Source organism: Lampetra fluviatilis, chromosome 1 (assembly GCF_964198595.1).
Source record: "Lampetra fluviatilis chromosome 1, kcLamFluv1.1, whole genome shotgun sequence".
Classification (NCBI taxonomy): Eukaryota; Metazoa; Chordata; class Hyperoartia; order Petromyzontiformes; family Petromyzontidae; genus Lampetra; species Lampetra fluviatilis.
In genome coordinates this window covers 17,320,771-17,332,481 of record NC_136275.1, presented here as the reverse complement: position 1 = coordinate 17,332,481, position 11,711 = coordinate 17,320,771, and positions in this window count along the sequence as shown.

Genomic DNA, 11,711 nt, shown 5'->3' with positions numbered 1-11,711 from the left:
CGGGGCCGCGATCTGCGCCGCCGCCACGGGAGCGTCGGGACGGGGTGCCTGCGGCGTGGCGCAACAACATCGACTACTTCCGCTGCGGTCGTAAAGTCCATTACGCTAAGGACTGCTGGGCCCGCGTCCTGGGTCCGCCCCAGCAGGAGGCCTCGTCAGCGGACGTGCCACGGAAGGATCCTCCAGGACAGACAAGCCGGCCGTGACATTGCTGGAGACAGGAGACTCTGCTCGGGGTGTGCCTACCACGGCTGCGGGGACTCCAAGCCCCGCCGCCCTTCCGACCCCGTCGCAGACACGATCGCGACGCACCCCCGACGCTGGGCCTTCAGGGACACGGGACCGGGACGTTGACGGGCCTCCAATAGCGACAGGAGGACTTCATCCTGTCGCTCCTAAAACCCCGTCACGTTCCCGGTCTGCTGGAGGGCCGCCGCCCGTCCGGGACGGACCGGCGACCCGAACGCGCTCAAAGTCCCTTACATTTCGTTGATTTTTACTGTTGTGTTTTGTTGTTGTTGTTATAATTATTGTATGCTTCGTTGTCCTTGAATGTGTGATGGTTGTGTTCGCTCGCATTACTTGTCTCGTTATTGTTCAGCCGAGGTCGGCTGGATTTTCTCTACGGGGGAGGGTGGTGTAATGCGGGCGTAAACGGCTTCGTGGATATGACGTCATGGGGGGGAGGAGTTAGGTCACGTGTGAGAGAGGGGTGAGGTCTTAAGGGAGAGATACCGGAAGAGACGGGAGAGTGTGGGAGATAGAGTTAGAGTGAGGCCACGCAGGGTGGAGGTCGGGGAGTGGCGAGATCGCCACACACACGGAGAGTAAGACTTGGCACCGTCGGCCAGCAGTGACCAAGCACGGAGGAACGACGGGCAGCGGTGGAGCTGCAGTGAGGGCAGCGGTGGAGCTGCAGTGAGGGCAGCCGGAAGACTGCACAGGGGATTCTGCAGCGGAGCTGCAGAGGTGTGGAGGCTACGGGAGCGAGGGCAGCTATGGAGCTGCCAAGGGGAGAGCTCTGAGCGAGGGCCGTGTGGGACAAGTGTAAGAACCAGAATAAAGGACAACGGAGACAGACCCAGGATCGAGTCCTTTATTACACAGGTAACGAGCTGAGATTAGGAGCACACTCTTAAAGGGAGTGCTCCTAATCTCAGCTTGTTACCTGTATAAAAGACACCTGTTCACAAAAGCAATCAATCAGATTCCAAACTCTCCACCATGGCCAAGACCAAAGAGCTCTCCAAAGATGTCAGGGACGAGATTGTAGACCTACACAAGGCTGGAATGAGCTACAAGACCATCGCCAAGAAGCTTAGTGAGAAGGTGACAACAGTTGGTGCGATTATTCGCAAATGGAAGAAACACACAAGAACTGTCAATCTCCCTCGGCCTGGGGCTCCATGCAAGATCTCACCTCGTGGAGTTTCAATGATCATGAGAACGGTGAGGAATCAGGCCAGAACTACACGGGAGGATCTTGTCAATGATCTCAAGGCAGCTGGGACCATAGTCACCAAGAAAACAGTTGGTAACACGCTACGCCGTGAAGGACTGAAATCCTGCAGCGCCCGCAAGGTCCCACTGCTCAAGAAAGCACATATACATGCCCGTATGAAGTTTGCCAATGAACATCTGAATGATTCAGAGGACAACTGGGTGAAAGTGTTGTGGTCAGATGAGACCAAAATTGAGCTCTTTGGCAGCAACTCAACTCGCCGTGTTTGGAGGAGGAGGAATGCTGCCTATGACCCCAAGAACACCATCGCCACCGTCAAACATGGAGGTGGAAACATTATGCTTTGGGGGTGTTTTTCTGCTAAGGGGACACGACAACTTCACCGCATCAAAGGGACGATGGACGGGGCCATGTACCGTCCAATCTTGGGTGAGAACCTCTTTCCCTCAGCCAGGGCATTGAAAATGGGTCGTGGATGGGTATTCCAGCATGACAATGACCCAAAACACACGGCCAAGGCAACAAAGGAGTGGCTCAAGAAGAAGCACATTACGGTCCTGGAGTGGCCTAGCCAGTCTCCAGAGGGAGCTGAAGGTTCGAGTTGCCAAACGTCAGCCTCGAAACCTTAATGACTTGGAGAAGATCTGCAAAGATGAGTGGGACAAAATCCCTCCTGAGATGTGTGCAAACCTGGTGGCCAACTACAAGAAACGTCTGACCTCTGTGATTGCCAACAAGGGTTTTGCCACAAAGTACTAAGTCATGTTTTGCAGAGGGGTCAAATACTTATTTCCCTCATTAAAATGCAAATCAATTTATAACAATTTTGACATGCGTTTTTCTGGATTTTTGTTGTTGTTATTCTGTCCCTCACTGTTCAAATAAACCTTCCATTAAAATTATAGACTGATCATTTATTTGTCAGTGGACAAACGTACAAAATCAGCAGGGGATCAAATACGTTTTTTCCCTCACTGTACGTACGTAACTGCTATTATTTATTTTTAGTTTTCCAAACAGCCACTGGGTGGCACTGGTGGCAAAACAATCTTGAGTGTTCCACCGAGATGGATTGGATTTACTTTCGAGTAAATTAAATCACTCCAAATGTTTCCCCCCACCCCAATATCAGGTCTTGTGTTGGCTTGAATAACGAACTAAAGGGAATGTCGCCTCAAACGTGTTGGATTCTACCGGGTCAGTCTGGTTAACAATTTACAGAGGCAACGTCTGGGTCTAGCGGTGCTGTAAACTCTCTGCTCTGGTATATGTTGTTAGTCACGAGCCACCATCTCCAGTATCGCCTGCGGATGATTGCACGTAACCTGACACACCTAGCAGCTGTATGTTCCTTGCCGTTATGAATGATAAACTCAGGGGAGGCAACATCCACTTCAGGTGTTTTGTGCGACTGGACTCTAAGAGGGGCACTGTCAATACCATACATAAACAGTGGCAGGTCGTGTATTTTACACCTAGGCCTTCAGTGCTATCCTCCCGCAATTAAACCGTCTTCGAATAACCTCACCATGACACGAGGGCTATAGGCTATTGTCATTCGACGTAACAACCCCATATTCACAGTGACAGTAACCTTTATCGAGTGAAATAAATTATTTTAACACGAGGCTCAACACCTATGAGAGTTACAATACACTAATTGCAAAGACATGAATACATGGTGACTATAACCGTCAAGGATGTACCACTATTACGCAGTATGACATGATACTGCATCACAAAGACATTGCATCGCCGAAATCAATGTCATTACCAAATAAACAAGAACAAACTCACAACAACCAGTCACATTTACTCATAAGCCCACTAAGCAAGCAAAAATGCCGCAAAACACAAATAACACGATCAGGATTCAACAGGCTTCCCCACAGATTCCAACCAAGCTGCTGGGCCTAAACGCACATGCCACCACGCACACTCAAAGGCACAGCCAAGCCACTGAATATCATTCACACCAGCAGCAACGATCTAAAGCTAGCCATAATAATAAAAAGCTAGTAACAGGCCCGGCTTTTCTTGAAAGGTCCTTCTCAAAAAAGGTTGTGCCAGTAAATCCGCCACCAAATCCATTTCTTCTCCTACAGCCATTTTGCGTTGGAAAACAACAGGGCGAAGTAAAAATCTAAACAAAGAATCTAAAGCACTACATCTAAAAATCTAAACACCACGAAAGAAAGTTGAAATAAATCTTAGATGATGCTACGTTACGTGCTATCTAGTTTTACTTCAGTTCGCTAACTGGCCCTCTGATCACGCCACACGAAAAATGCTGGCGTAGGTGGTTAGGCCAGCTAGAAGGCTCTGGCGTGTTAAAAAATACGCCCAACATGGCAAACTCGAAATCTGTTTGGTTAAAGAATATGACAATCAACACTCGACATTCTGAAGGCCTCAGGGTAGATTTTTCACCCGGAGAGGTGGAGACAGCACAGGTGGAAAATCTGATTGGATAAAAGCTCTAATTTATGAGCTACACTGGAAGCAGGACGACTGAGGGAGAGAGTAGCAATTAAATGACGTTAATAGACTGATGGAAACGTACTTTGTAAAATACATATAGCATGAATGAAAATATGTATTCAATTATAAAAACATAATTTTGTGATTCTAACAATCTCTAGGCCAGCAGAGAAGGCCTTGCTGGCCCTGACGGACCGCCTCTGTGCATAAAGGTCACCTCTCATCCCGTGCTGACAATGTCTCCATCACATATCCGCCTCACCACATAAGAAAAAAAACAGTTTTTCTTACAGGTATCCATCGACAGCACTGTCTTCTGGGAGTGCATACTTTAAGCAGTGATTCAAGACAGGCAAACTCTGGACCGGTTTGAACACATAGTGTCTCATCAGCAATCAGACTTGCTCGAATCAATGCTGGTGAACTGCCAATCTTACAGGCAAGGAACCTTTCTTTACGATATGGAGCCATTCCTTACTAAATAACTAGTAAGCTGAACGCTCGCCCTAAGCATACCAGCTAATGAATCAAACACTACCCCGAGTCAACTCGCAAACTAACTAACTAGCCAATCAAACACTGCGTATGACCTTAATCAGATACCATAGGTAGGGCTGCCAACTTCTCAACTGACCAAACCCTGGACAAATATCTCAGTCAGCCTGAGTCTATTAAGACTTGGTTCAGTTTACCGTAAATATTTTCAAGACAATATTACCAGATGTCGGTACAAATCAATTCCTGCCACCCAAACACGGAGCCAATTCTCTCTGGCTGTCAGGGTCAAGTCAGACAGATGGCAAGCCATAAACAGCAGCCTCAACATTAAGATGTCTGCCCAATTGTATAATTCCCAGTGCTGTGTGAGGCCCTGTCAGCATTTCCCAGTGAGTTTTTTTTTCATGATCATGTTCTCATGATGGTATTTTTGGTGTTTGACAGGGCGTCAAAGACACTTGATCTGATGTCACGCCAGCACAGTTTGTCTCCACGCGGCTTTGTTTAACGTCATGTGCTCTCTTCACCATGTGCTACTGCAGCGCAGTTACGTCCTCGTCTACTTGTGTGGGGAGCATTGTGCGCTATGTTTCACGTTTACTGCATTCGCGATTTCTGTCATGTGCGTGGTTACAGCCCTTTCCAGGTGATTTGGACTTTGGCACCTATACAATTATTCTGAACAGGACCTGGGTGTGTGCAAAACTTCGTTCCGGTTAATTATATTGCTCGTCCCTCATTCAGTGGATAAGTGGTAATTTTGCAGTCATAACCTTTTGCTGCAGCTGCTCTCCCGCTATATTTCTCCTGCCTCAGCAGTTCTCCTGCTGTATTTTTCACCTGAAGACGATTGCTTGTGTTGCGATCGAAACGTCGTGATTTTTTTTTCTATCTACGTGACTTTACCGAAAGACCCGAAGAGTAGTCATTACTGGGTTTAATGCGTCCTGAAATTAATGGGTTAAACTCAAAATCAAATATTTACCACCAGTATGAGATACTGCCACATGTGAATAACAGAGTGTTCAATTAATCATATCACATTTATCAAGTGAAATGTAAAATGCGCCAGACCATTATATTGCGATGGCCAAATAAGTGTTTAGTTTGATAGCGACGCCCACTATAAATACGATATTGTAGTATGTTGGCTTGCACTCAAGGGGGATTGACATTTGTGTACGAAATTTTTTTTACAACCGGTGAAACCTTTCAAGGTGGTACAGCAGTCGTATTGTTCCTCTTTTGTTTGACCTTGTAATTTAATTATTGTGGGCATGATGAACAGGTAGGTATGTCTCCAGCGGGCCTGGTTACATTTCAAAAGCTGAAAACGACCCCCTCTGGTCTGTACGAACACATTCTGACCTCAATTGCATTTTAACACATTTCAATAAAAGTATAATCACTTATATACGTAGATGGGACCCGTTTGCCAGTATATTAAAAAGGCTTTACCCTTGCTAGCATAAATACAGAAGGTGTTAAGATGTTCAAACACCAAATAGACACCTATTACAAATCATTAAGCCTGCATTGACTACACATACACGTGGTAAAACAAGCAAACTCATATACTTTGATATTGTGTGTACTGTCCTTGAAACCGATTGCTATAGACTTACACTTGATAAGCCACTTCGTTGAGCTATCATTTGTGATAGCCAGGTCACTTCTGAAAAAAGAACTATGTAGCTCAGTGGGCCTTATCTGGATTAAACAAAATAGTTTAGTATATGCAAGAAAGGATAAAGCCTTTTATTATAATTCAACATTTCGATCTGTTTAATTATGAACCCGGCGACCCAAGTTTGATTTCTCTCCTTGGTTAACATCAGTGCCGAGCAAGATATGAACCGGCTATACTGGTAGGAACCTCCTGGTTCCACCAGCCCACAGGGGATTATTGTGTCCGTCCGTCCGTCGTGTATCCAAAAATGGGAGGGGTGGGGCTGGGTGGAGAGGGGAGGGTGGGGAGGGGCTGGGTGGGTGGGGAGGGAGGGGCTGGGTGGGGAGGGGAGGGTGGGGAGGGGCTGGGTGGGGAGGGTGGGGCTGGGTGGGGAGGGTGGGGAGGGGCTGGGTGGGGAGGGTGGGGAGGGGCTGGGTGGGGAGGGTGGGGAGGGGCTGGGTGGGGAGGGTGGGGCTGGGTGGGGGGTGCGGCTGGATGGGGAGGGGCTGGTCACCCCGTGGTGCCCTTATAAAACTCAACATTTAACCTAATCACGCCGGCTTGTGCCCGCCCTCACAGTCGGCCATATTTGAGGAATACACCACGCCGCTGTTGACCCTGGCCATTGGCCGAGCAGCCCAACGTTCCTACCAGCTCCCTCCGCATAAATGTGTTGGGCCCCCGCTTTACCAAGCCGTGCTAATCAGCGTGATGAGTTCTTCTCAAACAACTCCTCATGATGGACTTGGCATAGGGAGGCCTTCATCCAACAGTGGATTTGCAAAGGCCTTAAAATTAATTAATTAATTAATTAATTGATGCTTATACTTCAATCTAGATTTGAAGTTTTCGTGACTGCAGGGATCCATACTCTTTGGTTCTTTCGGTAAAGTCACGTAGGTTTAAAATAAAATAAATAAAATCACGACGTTTCGGGCGCAACACAATTGCCCGTCATCAGGTGGGACAACCACAGCAAGAAACAATTTGCCCACTTCAGCAATTGTTTCTTGCTGTGGTTGTCCCGCCTGATGATGGGCGCTTGTGTTGCGCCCGAAACTTCGTGATTTATTTTATTTTATACCTACGCGACTTTACCGAAAGAACCAAAGAGTATGTATATACTTGTACACAAAAGCAGGTAAATGTTGAGTACCACAGAACAATACATGAACCCAACTGTTCTGACATTTAAACAAAATTTCAGTATGAATTGTGATACCACAGTCTCCTTGTAAACAAATGGTGGAATGCCGTTTTTAATGTTTACAACGCAGATTAGGACAAACGAGCGCTTGCGCCTACATGACGATTTCAGAAAACCGTGTGGACGATTTCATAAACCGCATACCTTTAAATAAGCCAAGAATACGTTTCTTCGGAGGCACGGTCGGCATGTGTGCTTAAAGTAAGCGTCGCCGCAGGATGTACTGTCGCTGCACACGGCATTTTGCGAAATTGTGGGTCAACTCTCTCCCTTTGCCTGGGAGCGGAGGGGGGTGGGTGACCCTGTGAACTCTGCAAGAGCCATGTGCTGGCATGCAGGTCTACCAACGCTAAGTCTGCCAGCCTGGCCCATTGCTAAATTAAACCAGAGCAAACTTTCCCACACACCCCGTTCACAGCCATGAATCAGTTACACAACCTCTGATGTGTTTTCTACTTTTACCAAACATATCGGAGAGCTCTGGTCTAACACCGTTTGAGACGAGGCTCAAAAGAAAGCTGTCTCTGGTGTGGACCAATCAGTTTCAAAGACAATGGATATATTATCAGAGTATGTTTTTTGTTTGCATTTTGACCACAAGTATTGTGGTTAATGCAGACATGATTCCTTGTAAAAGGTTTAAGTTTAGTGTTTTAACAATTTAACACCTGTTTTGTTTCCAGATAAAAGGGGAAAACGTATTCTTATATATAACCTGATTGTTTTCTTTTTTGTATGTATCGCATGTTGCATTATTAATTATTTGTATCGCCAGAACTGTGGAACGAAGTATCACAACAAATTGTCCACGTCTCTCACTGGAAGTTGGCTCACGACACATTTTATCATGTCTTCATAAAAAATTACTGTTTCAGTGATCTTAAAACAAACGAGTGCACCGAACACTGCCATCGAAACAAAAACCGTCAAACTGGAGAGAGAGTGAAAAAAACTGCGGCAAAAACCGGTCTCAAATCCAGAATAACGCTGCCGTCTGCAACGTGGCCAGAGAGAGCACGACGACGCAAAGTCGCAGGTAGATTTGGGGGGGAGGGGGGTGAAATTACGTTAATTTAATTCACGACACTTAACGGAATTAAATGGCGAATTCATACCATTACTTTTTTTCATCTGCTGGCCTGCCGATCATTTTGGCCGCGTATCACGTGCATTTGTTATGTGCCCCTTCTGCGACAGCCCTTGCACGATGCGGGGCATGTCAAGTTTAGAGGGAGCGTGGGCGTGTGGGTTAATGCAGCGATTGCAGTTTTGAAGTTTGTATCGTGATGCATTTTCCTTGCGCGCATGCCATCAAGATCGCTACGAGCACTGATTGCAAGGACACGAAGGGAATGAGCGTAGTGGTACATATTCACATTTAATGCGTTGTTGTTAATGGTAAATTGACAACCATTTAGTGTTAGCGATCGTTTATTGATTTTTTTTATTTTTGGAGGAAAATGTGCCAATTATTGTGATTCTCAGGAATCGGTGAAAATTAGATTTTCAAAGCTGAGCGGAAAAGCCTGTGTGGCTCCAAGCCCCAAACTAATGCCGGCATCTTTACCAGCAATGGCATAAATTGCCAAGCAAATGTGTTTCAGCTATTTGTCCTGATATGAATCTAGCTCAGCATGTTGAATAATGAGCACAAGTGTGTTGAGTGTGCAAGTATAAGACTGCCTTCATCACATCCAAATTCTATTATTATTTCAACTTTCTTCTCTGACCTTTCTGATTTCCTAATTTCCAAACTCCAGATGAACTAAGATTCCACTACTTCTAACGCCACCCGTAAAAAAACATCACCCAATACTCCAATCCCTCCACTGGCTTCCAATCCAATTTTGGATAAAATTCAAGGTCGAACTCTCGATCTTCAAGATCCTCTATGGACTCTCACTCGAACTCTCGATCTTCAAGATCCTCTATGGACTCCCACTCTGCATACCTCTCGTATGTATGTACAGTATGTTGAACTTCTTTCGCACCGCACGTAGCCAACCGTGCAAATCGGAGGTGTGGGGAAGAACAACTCTCTCCTATTATCTCACTCTGCTTCTCTCCATGCACTCTCCGCTCAAGCCACCAAGGCTTCAATGGAATCCTCCAGTCAACGTTCGCTCAGTGGGAGGTCGTTTGTCCATCTCTGCTGCCCCATTGTCTAGAAAACCTCTAGACAAGGTGACTGTAAAATAAATAAAAACTGAATTACGTTTTAAAATAAACTAATTGGGAACAGTATTGGTTGTAAAGGGGGTGGCATCGGTTCGTTTTTGCCGATAATCGCATGAACAGAAGCATTGTCGAAACACATGGACACAGGTCCATAGCCTACATATTTACGAGCACAGTATCAATGACTTTGGTGGTAAAGTAATGTTGTTCTCTGCTTCTGCTGGACTGCCTCCAAAGTCATCCTCATGTCTATTGTCATACACATCTGGTCTCCACAGCTCTATCTGCACACGTTAAATTCTCTCCGGATTCACCCCATTCGAGTACCAAGTCTCCTTCACTATGCAGCGCTGTATTGCCATTGGGCTGCCACCTGGTGTCTATAAAACGAAGTGTGCTGAATTATTTGTCCCAGATGAACCCACGGATGCACACGATCTGAACAGCGACAAGACAAACGTGGTACTCGCATTTTGTTCTCGCTCGTTGCGAAACATAAATTGAGCCCTGATTCATGAAGCCGCGCGCCGACAATGATGAGCCAGCGTTGAATTGATACCGGGGAGATGCCTCCGGTCTCGACATCCATCACGCGCCTGTTCGGTGTACGCAATGCCCCCTGGCGTGGGCTCTGCGTGACATTTCGAATAGACGTGGCCATAAAAAATGAGCTAAGGGACGCGGCGGTGCGCGGTCCACTGCGTCGCTGAGCCAACATTCCCGTTTCCCCGCCCCCATTAAAATCGTCTGCCTCCTTCATCGAGTGGTCCGTCTGAGTCACTTTCAGTACCCGGGGCGTTGGGACACAGCAAAATACATGCCCGCCCAATTCTATTTCCAAGAAGGCAACGGAGGCTGGACTTGGTAGGATTGGGTATCTTGAATCGAGACAAAAAAGATGCATTTAGAAGGGCTCTGGAGATGCCACCGGTGCAGGCCAGAAGGAGTAGAGAGAGACCGAGGCTGAAATGGAAGGACGAGGTGGAACGAGATAATAGGACGGTGGATATGACTAGAGTAGAGGTGCAGAGTAGAAGTACACGGAGAAAGAAAATCCGTGCTGCCGACCCCATGCGATCATGGGGCTTAGCAGAAGATCAACCTGTTGGATAAGTTATAATGGTCACGTGAATAAATGCCACAGAGTCAATCATACATGTGCTGTTCTACTCAACGTAATGGAATCCTATTATATATGCTGACATTCAAGAAGAATGACACTGGATGTTTTATATTTTATATAGTATTCTTTTTGATGCAACGATAATGTGCATTGGATCCAAAATGTCGTATTGGCCGTTACTTGCAGGGATTAACCCGTAGGCACAAACAAAATTAGTAACATAGAACGGTGGTTAGAGCCCATGAGTTTAATTTAATTTGTTGCAAAAACATTTTCATCAGCCTAATCATTTGTTTAAACATTTGGTATTTGTGTATTTGATATCCACTCAAGGGGTGGAATGCTGGTGTAGTGGTTTGCGCTTTTCACTCTCCCACCTGAGTTCGATTTCAGACCACAGCTAACATCAGTGGCAAGTGATGCTGAACTAATCCTGAACGCTGTCTTCACCACACCGCGATGACCAATGAAGTATGATAAAAAAAAAACAAAGACTGGCACGACATAGGGAGACTTTCATCCAGTACTGTATTTAATAATGGCTGTAAATTATTATTATTATCATACTCTTTGCAGGGCACATGAAAGGTGTGGATGATGCATCGCTCTGTGAAAGCCATTGTTGTAATCTACTTCTATGCCTTTACGCCCACGCTTCGACATTCGCCAACACGCACTGACCAGCGTGCTGAAGTATGCTTAAATGCCCGCCACAAAAAACGTTATTAATGGGAGGTCAACAGCGTGTGAAGCTTGTTGGCTATGTGTAAGTCAGCGAGCGCGTGCATGTGCGCGCCTCCGCTGATGCGTAGCAGTGGCAGTGTTGACCGTGACTGCGTCGGAAAGGGCAGCTATCAACAATGAAATGTATGTGGAACTTTTTTGGCACTGTACGTAGCCAACCGTGCCAATCGGAGGTGCTCTGTGCTGAATCGCGGGAGTCCCAAATTCAACCAGAGGAGCCTCAATCAGCAATCATTTCCCTGGACACGAGAACGCGGTCCTGGGTTACTCTGTGTAACGTTCAGCATCACGCAACACAACACAACACATGCTTACAATAGATTGGCCAGCGAAGCCTCTCAATAAGACT